Genomic DNA, 10,215 nt, shown 5'->3' on the forward strand with positions numbered 1-10,215 from the left:
ACTGTCAAGGAACCATCATTCACCTGGCCCCTGAAACAGGCGAGAGCCGCTACTTGTACCTTTAAGGAATTAAGGGCCAAACCTTTATTCAAGCCATCCTGCAAAAACTCCAAAATGAGCGGGATCTTGACTGGATGAGGAAGAGTACCACGATCCTCACACCAGGACTCACTCGCCAAACTCGCATATAAGCCAAGGAAGTGGAGAACTTTCCTCCTCTAAGCAAAGTGGAAATCACTAACACCGAGTATCCACGTTTCAGCAATCGCGCCAAGAGCCATACCATAAGACAAAACAAAGTCAGATCTTCATGAAGAACCAGTCCCTGACTCAGCTGGATTGTGTGCTGGAAGTCAAAGGGGTGAGTCCCACACAGCCGCCACAAATCTGCATACCAGTCTCCTGGGCCAATCTGAAGCCACCAAGAACACCATCCCTCTGTGGCACCTGATCCTCTGGATCAATCTCCCCAATATAGGCCATGGAGGGAAGGCATACAGCAGCTTGTCTTGCAGCCACTCCTGCATTAGAGCATCAATCCCTGCGACTGAAGAATTGCTGAATTTTCACATTGTGAGAAGTCACCAAGAAGTCTAGGAACAGGGGACCCCAGTGATCCAGAATCAGCTGAAATGCCTCGCCTCACAAGACCCATTCTTCTGGGTCCAGACTCTCCCTGCGGGAAAGACTGCTCTTACATTGTATTTTCCTGCTAATTGTGAGGCTGAGATCATCTGGAGATGCACTTCTGCCCATCCCATAAACTGATCTATTTCCTGTGACACTTGCTGGCTCGATTCCACCCTGCCAATTGATATAAGCCACAGTCGTTGCATTGTCCGACATTATCCAGACCGATCAACCCTGCAGCCTGTTGCTGAACTCCAAACATGCCAACTGGACCGCCCTGGCATCCAGTCAATTGATGTTCCTGAGAGACTCTTCTGCATTCCAGCACCCTTGCGCCATTAGTACTTGACGGTGAACTCCCCAACACAGGAGGCTCGCATCTCGTGGCAGTACTAGCCGGTCCGGTGGTGCTAGGGAAACTCCCTTCCTTAGATGATCCGCCTGCAGCCACCACTGCAGTTGGAAGGAGGTTTCCAATCAGGAGGCGCCAAATCGAATAGTCCTGAGACTGCAGGTTCTACTGAGACAGCAGGGAGGGCTGAAGTGGAAAGGACCACTTCCAGGGTTGCTGCCATGAAGCCAAGAACTTGCAGGTTGGGCGCAGAGTGTTCAATACCAGACGGAGCTGTGTCATCAACTTCTGAATGCGTGCTTCCTGCAGGGAAAAAAAAACGTGCCCCGTTTCGTGTCAAACCAAACCCAGAGGTATTCATTGGAATACCTCTGGGTTTGGTTTGCCAAGGAGATAAAAAATGGTGACAAAACATTTTTCAGATACATCAGCGAAAAGAGAAAGGTCCAAAGTGGTATAGTGAAATTGAAAGGTGGTAATGATCAATGTGTGGAGACAGACGAAGAAATGGCAGAAATATTAAACGAATACTTCAGCTCTGTGTTCACTAAAGAAGACCCTGGAGAAGGACCATCTCTACACAACAAGAAACTGGAGGGAAGTGGAATAGATGAAAATCCTTTTACAGTAGAAAATGTGTGGGAAGAGCTAAAGAACCTGAAAGTGGACAAAGCCATGGGGCCTGATGGGATTCATCCAAGGATATTGAGGGAGCTCAGAGATGTTCTGGCGGGTCCGCTGTGTGACCTGTTCAATAGATCCCTAGAAACGGGAGTGGTGCCGAGAGACTGGAGAAGAGCGGTGGTGGTCCCGCTTCACAAGAGTGGGAACAGGGAGGAGGCTGGCAACTACAGGCCGGTTAGCCTCACTTCAGTGGTGGGAAAAGTAATGGAGTCTCTGCTGAAAGAGAGAATAGTGAACTATCTACAGTCCGGAGAATTGATGGACCAGAGGCAACATGGATTCACCAGGGGAAGATCCTGTCAGACAAATCTGATTGACTTTTTTGACTGGGTAACCAAGGAATTGGACCAAGGAAGAGCGCTCGATGTCATATACTTGGATTTCAGCAAAGCTTTTGATACGGTTCCGCACAGGAGACTGGTGAATAAAACGAGAAGCTTGGGAGTGAGTGACAAGGTGGTGACCTGGATTGCAAATTGGTTGACGGACAGAAGACAATGTGTGATGGTAAACGGAACCTTCTCTGAAGAGAGAGCGGTTTTAAGCGGTGTACCGCAAGGATCGGTGTTGGGACCGGTCCTGTTCAATATCTTTGTGAGCGACATTGCGGACGGGATAGAAGGTAAGGTTTGTCTTTTTGCGGATGACACTAAGATCTGCAACAGAGTGGACACGCCGGAAGGAGTGGAGAGAATGAGACGGGATCTAAGGAAACTGGAAGAGTGGTCGAAGATATGGCAGCTGAGATTCAATGCCAAGAAGTGCAAAGTCATGCATATGGGGAGCGGAAATCCGAATGAACTGTATTCGATGGGGGGGGAAAGGCTGACGTGCACGGAGCAGGAGAGGGACCTTGGGGTGATAGTGTCTAATGATATGAAGTCTGCGAAACAATGCGACAAGGCGATAGCAAAAGCCAGAAGAATGCTGGGCTGCATAGAGAGAGGAATATCGAGTAAGAAAAGGGAAGTGATTATTCCCTTGTACAGGTCCTTGGTGAGGCCTCACCTGGAGTACTGTGTTCAGTTCTGGAGACCGTATCTACAAAAAGACAAAGACAAGATGGAAGCGGTACAGAGAAGGGCGACCAGGAAGGTGGAGGATCTTCATCGCATGACGTACGAGGAGAGATTGAAGAATCTAAATATGTACACCCTGGAGGAAAGGAGGAGCAGAGGTGATATGATACAGACTTTCAGATACTTGAAAGGTTTTAATGATCCAAAGGCAACGACAAACCTTTACCATAAGAAAAAAATCAGCAGAACCAGGGGTCACGATTTGAAGCTCCAGGGAGGAAGATTCAGAACCAATGTCAGGAAGTATTTCTTCACGGAGAGGGTGGTGGATGCCTGGAATGCCCTTCCGGAGGAAGTGGTGAAGACCAGAACTGTGAAGGACTTCAAAGGGGCGTGGGATAAACACTGTGGATCCATAAAGTCAAGAGGCCGCCAATGAAGAGTGGGTGACTCGCCAGAATGATGGCTACTGCCTGGAGACAATACCCTTAGTCAATAAACATACACATGGTTACTGTGACTCCAACATCACTCTAAGATTCAACAGCATGAGGAAATGTGGAAAAAAGGATTTGCACTCACAATGACGGGAGTAGCTGGCTTGTTACGGCGGTTACTACCCCAAACCAAATATCCAGATTACTACCTCCACCTTCCTCTATTCCTGATGCCTTTCAACTAGCTTGATCACTCCATTCTTATACTTCACTTTCAATGCATATCCAGCATAGTTCTCTGCTTCAACAGCAGGGGAAAAGAAAAACTGTTACTTCACACATCCAGCAGAGCTCTCTGCTTAAACGGCAGGGGAGAAGAAAAAAGGGTTCGCACTCACAAAGCGGGGAGTAGCTGGCTTGTTACGGCGGTTACTACCCCAAACCAAATGTACCTGATACTTCACTCTCGACGCATATCCAGCATGGCTCTCTACTTCAACGGCATCGGAGAAAGACTGATACATCACGAATTTCCAGCATAGCTCTCTGCTTCAACGGCAGGGGAAAAGAAAAACTGATACCTCACGCATATCCAGCATAACTTCAACGGCAGGGGAGAAGAAAAAAGGATTCACACTCACAAAGCGGGGAGTAGCTGGCTTGTCACGGCGGTTACTACCCCAAACCAAATGTGCCTGATACTTCACTTTCGATGCATATCCAGCATAGCTCTCTGCTTCAACAGCAGGGGAGAAGATAAACAACCAATAAGGGCTGTATAACATAATCTGGGTAAAAACAAATAAGCATGGGTGTAGCTTGCTTATTGCGGCGGTTACTACTCCTACTACCTCTAACTAATCAAGCTAGATAATTCACTTGGATGCAGCTCCTCCACCGCTCTCTACATTAATGGCGGGGGTGGAAGGGAATTAGAACCAAGAGCTAAGAGAAACAGATAAGTATGGGAGAAGAAATGAGGGAAGCTTGCTGGGCAGACTGGATGGGCCATTTGGTCTTCTTCTGCCGTCATTTCTATGTTTCTATGTTTCTATGAATACCTCTGGGTTTGGTTCCTCAGTCCCATAAACTGATGGGACTGAGGAATACCTCAGTCCCATCAGTTTATGGGACTGAGCAGACTGAAGATTGCTCTTGGTCAGGTTCACCACCCAGCCGAGCTCCTGCAAAAGGGACATCACCTTGCAGGTCACTCTGCTGCTCTCTTCCAGTGACTTGGCTAGAATCAGCCAGTCATCCAAATACAGGTGTACGAGGATACCAACTCTTCTCAATTGTGCTGCCACTACCATTACCTTGGAAAAGGTCCTTGGGGCCAGTGGCTAGACCAAAGGGCAGAGCCTGAAACCGATAATGGCATTTCAACTGCAAACCGCAGAAAGCGTTGATGCTCTAGTCGGATGGGAATAGAGGTAGGAAATTTCCCTGACTATATGGCCATTATTACCAAGCGCAATGTTTCCATGCGAAAATGTGTCACCCGCAGATAACTGTTGACATCTGAGATCCAGGATGGGACGAAAGGCACAATGAAGTAAATGGAATATCAACCCATATTTTCTTAAGACGTGAGCACTGGAACCATAAAATCGAGCCATCAGGGAACAAGAAGTGATCTGCAAGGTCATTGCCACTGCATCAAATGCTTAAGGATAGTCTCAATCCTATCATGAGCTTTCTTCAAGGTCACTCCTCCTTCCATAGGAATAGTGGTCTGCTTGGAGACTGCACACACAAGTGCATCCACCTTCGGGAAAACAAACGCTCTCTTGCCACTGGATCTGGAGGGTACAGGCCTTCCAAAACCCAATGCCCCCCCCCCTTTGAAATTAGCCTCTGGGGCACCCCACTCAAGATCTATTAATTCTTGAATGGCTTCCATCATGGAGAAAAACAAAAGGCCTTACGCAAGGAAACCAAAATGGGATTTTTCTTTGGCTCAGTCACAGCGTCTGTCCCAGGAACTCCAAGCATTTTCAATGTCTGGGAAATCTGAGCTGGCAGTTCATCTTTATTTTTATATAATGACATTCGATCTGAGATATCACATCGGTTTACATTCAGGTACTGTAGGTATTTATGAAAGAACAGTTGCATAATTCTATACAGCTCCAAAGCTGGAGGAATTTCACCATCCTCAAGGGAGTCAGGATCGGCATCATCATCCATGCCATCTGGACCTACATTGGGAAGTCCCAACCTAGGCGTCCAAAACTTAGGCGTTCCAAAAATACGAGCCGCAAAACAATCTAAGCGCACAATAAAACTTGTAAGCACAGGTAAGCAAGTGGCTACAAGGCACTGCTTAACTTAGATGCACAGAATATAAGACCTGCTAAGTGTCCAAAAACTGGACACACACGTCGAACCGACAATCCTGTAGAGGGCAGTCTAAGAAGAACGCGCGAAATGCCATTGTGGCCTACCATGCAGCCTCAGCAAAAAAAGCCTCAGAGCAGGGCCTAACCTGGCGGGTTGAGCCTAGCTGCTCAACCCGCCAGGCTGCCTATGTCCCTTGACCTCCCACGGAGTGGATGAAATCGGAACGGCACGACAAGCACGGAGACCAGAAAAAAGGAGGCAGCCCCATGTTACAAAAGCCTCTTTTTATGTCTCTAAATATTTATTCTTTTTTTTTTTTTTTTTTTAATTTACTTGAGCTCAACCTTACCTGGCTGAGAACAGAGAGACAGTCTCTGCCTGCAGGGGAAGAGGGCATATGCCTTCACTGCCGCGCTCAGCTTCCGGCACCTGCGGCCTTTCAGCCGCTTAAGCAGCTAAGTCCATGCTGGCTGAAAAAAACAGCTACCGGACCAAGGCACTCATCTGAGGGAGCACGGAAATCACCTCAGGAATTCTCAACTGGGGGAGGGACATTTTGGTATCACCACAGGAAAACAGGGTGAGTAATATCCTTAATTCTCCTTTTACAAAATGAAGCAATCCCCAGTAGGGAGATGCACGTCCACCATCTGCTGGAGACAGAGAATACTGGCAGGCTATCACTGCAGGGGTATATATATACTGTGATATCAGTTTGCTCCGTCTCCATCTGCTGGTAGAAGTGCATAACCCACTTGTTCTGGATTCATCTGATTGGATGCTAAGAAAATGAAGATTAAGAACCCTAGACCTGTTCTAAACAAATTTCCAACCTCCTATGACAGCATTGTCCTTAGCAGAAATAGCATTACTGAGACATCAAGATCTATGATTCTAGAGCTTTTATCCTCAGGTCCTACAGAAAAGTTTGAGCAGCAGGTAACTGTCCTGTCAGTAGCTCTACTGAGGCAGAAAAATCATCAAGTCTCGTACTCACAGTTCTTTCCAAGGAGGCTCTGGCCTGCCAGACATCTTCCAGATTTATGGTATCCGCTTTCTCCAGTCTAGATTTCCATGGGACTTCAGAAGACCCCCACAGCAGCCAAAGTCACAGAACTAGCCCCAATACCAGCCGAGGGAGACTGAAGTTCAGCACTATTTCTAGAGTCCGATACCATGGAAGGCAAGCAGCTTTTGGGACTCAATGATGTTTCCAACTAAGGCCGGTTTAACCCCATCCCTTTAGCAATACCCACAAACGAGAGAGTCACCCAATATTAATGGCTCCAAAGTATCTATTAGCATGCGTAGAATAGTCAAATGGGAAGGGGTGGATGGTAGTAAGGAATGCAAATGACCTATCCACTTCACCATACTCAGAAAGGAACTTTAGGAGTACCATTTTTTCTACTATCAGCAACTAACCTTGCTGCAAAAAAATAAATAAATACATTCCCTGAGGGGTGTGCCTGTTTGGTGCACCAGCCTTATGAGGAGGAGACTGGGCATCTCCTGCTGACTTTAGCTGTGGCATCCTCAGGCTTCCTAATCGGCCAAGACATTACAGGGCAGGGCGCAGCTGAGCGCGCCTTCCCTCGATCCCCCTGCCTGTTTTGAAAGTAAGAAGAGCACCCCACAATAGGTCTTGGGGATGTTTTGCATGGACAGCTTTCCTCCTAGAGCATGGTGAACTCTATCTTCAAACTCTGACCAGTACCAGGCTCCATAACTAGCTGAAAAACACCGACTGTCTCTTTCAGGTTTACCGACCCATCGGATTCAGACATTCCACACTGCTCACATTCAGCCTTCTTCTTTATCTTCTTACTGACCTTTTTGCTCCAAGGTCTTCATCCTTTTCTGGGAATGCCCTGTTCTCCCACGCGAATTTCTGCAAGCCCAACTCTCTCTTTAAGATCTCTTACATCGTTCTGTAGTGTACAAATGGCCCCAGAGATTTCAGTACCCAGAAGTTGGAACGCTCAAATAAAAAGCTGCTAAAATTTCCTTTGGTAACTCGACCCTCCATAGTTGGATCAGTGTCCTGATGTAAAGGGGATCCCAGAGATGCTGAAGCTCCAATTCCTGCTCAGTTCGGGACAGTTTTACATTTTTGACAAGGCGGCTGCACAGCTAGTAATTACTCCCGCAGAACTTATAGCAGAATGAAGCAGGGAGTGTTTGTTTAGTGGGTCGCTGCTTAATTTATTACCTTTAAATGCAGTAATAAATTAAGCAGAGATCTGATAAACTAGAACTAACCCTCACCTTAGGGGAAAAATGTTAATTTGAAATAAAGCAGGAGCTTCCCAGGGCAAACAAACCGCTTAGCCCGAAACACCGTTTAGATATTCTGATCCGCCCCAAGATCTGCTTAGTCACAATTAATAAATAAGATCACAGATTTGAGGGACTCATTTTTCCCTCCCCTTTTATTACAATGGAGAATCTGTGTCATGGAAACAGTCCTCGTGGTGCAGGGGTGACTCGGCAGCAGTGGGATCTCATCACATCACAGGCAACCCTAGAATGTAACCCCTCGGTGCAAAATATGTTGGCTCTAAATGACAATCACACTGCCTTTTTATTTTTATCCTCCTTCCAGAAGATGTAAAATTGGACTTTGCTACTGCCACAGCCCACTAATGCAGCCCGGCAGGCCACCACACAAGTCCAACAGCTAAACTCTGTTGCTCTCGCTGAAGCACTTGGGCCCAACATGGAGCTCTGGCTGCTGTCAGCACACATGGGGACCCTTTCCTCTGCTTCATCAATGTAGCAGTCTAGTGGTAAAAGCATCGGGCGGGAAACCAGAGTTCAAATCCTGCTGCCACTCTTTGCGATCTTGGACAAGTCACTTTTACCCTCTGTTGCACAAACTTAAAATTGTAAAGCTCCCTAGGGACAGGAAAATACCTGCAGTACTTGCATGCAATCCACTTTGAAGTACCAAAAAATGGAATATAGATAAACAAGGTAATGGCAGTGGAATTAAATTGCTGGATTCGCCTTCCACGCACCTCCTGTCCCATCAGGGCGGAGACCTTCAAGGCAGACCCCCCTGCCTCATCAGCTCGTTCCAGTGAGAAGCCTGCTAATCCTTTTCCCGGAAGCCTTTGGTGATCCTATTGACAATGGAGTACTGATGCAATGTGATTTTTTTTTTTTTGGTAAAAAAAGCAGTCAGAGTAGTGTTTTATTAATGTATTTTATTACTGTTTATTTTATATTTTGATGTATTGTAACAAGCTTAGATTGACTCAATAGAAGCAGGCTATACATATTTTAAAATAATCAATCTGCAGCGCAGATTATGCTGCTGAAATTCTCTCTTCAGAAATCTTTATAGGTTTAGATCTGTCCCGCTGAAATTGCTAGCTGGATCTCCCACAAACCCATCCTAATTCAAACTGCTTGTGCGGGGAGGAAGGAGCCACGGGATCAAGCAGTCATGTTGCAAATGGCACACTAGTGCCCCCCCCCCCGTCAACTATTTGAAATATTTATTCTGTTTGTATCGTTTTACAATTATAATTGAGGTTATATTACTTGAGTTTATTATTGATTTCTGAGAAAATAGTTGTTTTTCCCCCCCATGGTTGCACTGCATACAGTGTCTGATATTCTGCTAGCATGTAGTCATCTGTAGCAGCCTGCCTTGTTTTGTTTTCCTAAGAGAAGATGTGTTTAGAGCCTGGTGTAATAGTTGCAGTGTTGCCTTTTCATGGGTAGGGTTTGTTACTATGGCATTTACTGCTGTTTTTGTATGGAAGGTTTACTGTATTGTAATTGTAAATTCAGTTTATTCATGACTGAGGGCCAAGCCCACCTTGAACGCATTTTTACAATGTCTAATACCATATGGGTTCCAAGTGTCTTTTTTGCGGGGTTTTCTGGTTGGCATCACAGCAGTGCGTGTAAAAATAGTATACATGTTTCTCTCTCAGAAAACTGCGAATGTTCTTTTTCATGCAAGATCTGTTCTTATCAATGAATCATTTTTAATTATGGGCTGGGAAGGAGGGAGTGTAGGGGCTGTTGTCCACCACACACCCATCTCCTCCAGGTAGAAAATGCTGGAGAAACATGAGGCGCAGATTGTAGGACTACCAGCTTCTGCCACTCCCCCCATTCTGCGGCATTTCAAATCACCAAAAGGGCAAGACTCCAAAGGGACAACCCCCCCCCCCCCCTTGGCCCAATCGATTATTTCACCTGTGCCATGCCTTTTGGGGGAGGGGAGGACTATCTCATTCTTTGCGTCAGGCATCAGCAGATTGCCTAGATCCACCCCTGAGTTTGCCTTTTAGAAAAATATCTTTCAAGTGCTTGCAATGGCCACCACGAGGTCTCTGACCATGAATGATTTGGATGTAGTCAGGGAGTGACTGCAGGCTAGCAAGCCAATCTGAGCTCACGGGTCCCATAAGTTTCCTATCCAAACAGAAAGTCCGGAGGGGGGTGTTGAGGACTCAATGCTGGTTTGCACTCAAGCGACTGCTGCCATATTGTTAATCATTGGAATAGGAAGGGGATGGGGAGAGGTGGGTGTGGTAAATTCTACACAGTTTTACAATTCAAGAGTATATAAAGGGGTCTGGTTATGTCTGCTCTGCATCAGGAAGTTTCTATCCATGGTCCTTCTGAAGCCCATCTACTGAAACATAGCTTTTATGACCCCTTCCACCTGCAATATCTGGACCTAATCTAGGTTAGTGTGTTGAGAGCCAAAACACAAGTAACAAACAAT

The 10,215-nt window shown here is 46.4% G+C and overlaps 1 protein-coding gene across 1 annotated transcript in view; it reads right to left on the reverse strand.

The window, feature by feature from the left end:
• The window catches only part of LOC115079581 (solute carrier family 22 member 4-like), a 48,699-nt gene that overhangs the window by 37,457 nt on the left and 1,027 nt on the right, over positions 1-10,215 (reverse strand). The window lies entirely within an intron of this gene.

Source organism: Rhinatrema bivittatum, chromosome 18 (assembly GCF_901001135.1).
Source record: "Rhinatrema bivittatum chromosome 18, aRhiBiv1.1, whole genome shotgun sequence".
In the NCBI taxonomy this organism is placed as follows: Eukaryota; Metazoa; Chordata; class Amphibia; order Gymnophiona; family Rhinatrematidae; genus Rhinatrema; species Rhinatrema bivittatum.